The following is a 243-nucleotide window of genomic DNA, read 5'->3' on the forward strand; positions in this document are numbered from 1 at the left end:
ATCAATGGAACAGAATAGAGAGCCCAGCTATAAAACCAGATGTATATGGACAGATAATTTTTGACAAAGGAGCTAGAAACACACTGTGGAGTAAAGATAGTCTCTTCAATAAATGGTGCTGGGAAAACTGGAAAGCCACATACAAATGAATGAAACTGGCTTACAGTTTGTCCCTATGTACAAAAGTTAATTCAAAATGGATCAAAGACCCAAATTATAAGACTCAAAACAGTAAGTTACATA

Source organism: Myotis brandtii, unplaced genomic scaffold (genome assembly GCF_000412655.1).
Source record: "Myotis brandtii unplaced genomic scaffold, ASM41265v1 scaffold634, whole genome shotgun sequence".
In the NCBI taxonomy this organism is placed as follows: Eukaryota; Metazoa; Chordata; class Mammalia; order Chiroptera; family Vespertilionidae; genus Myotis; species Myotis brandtii.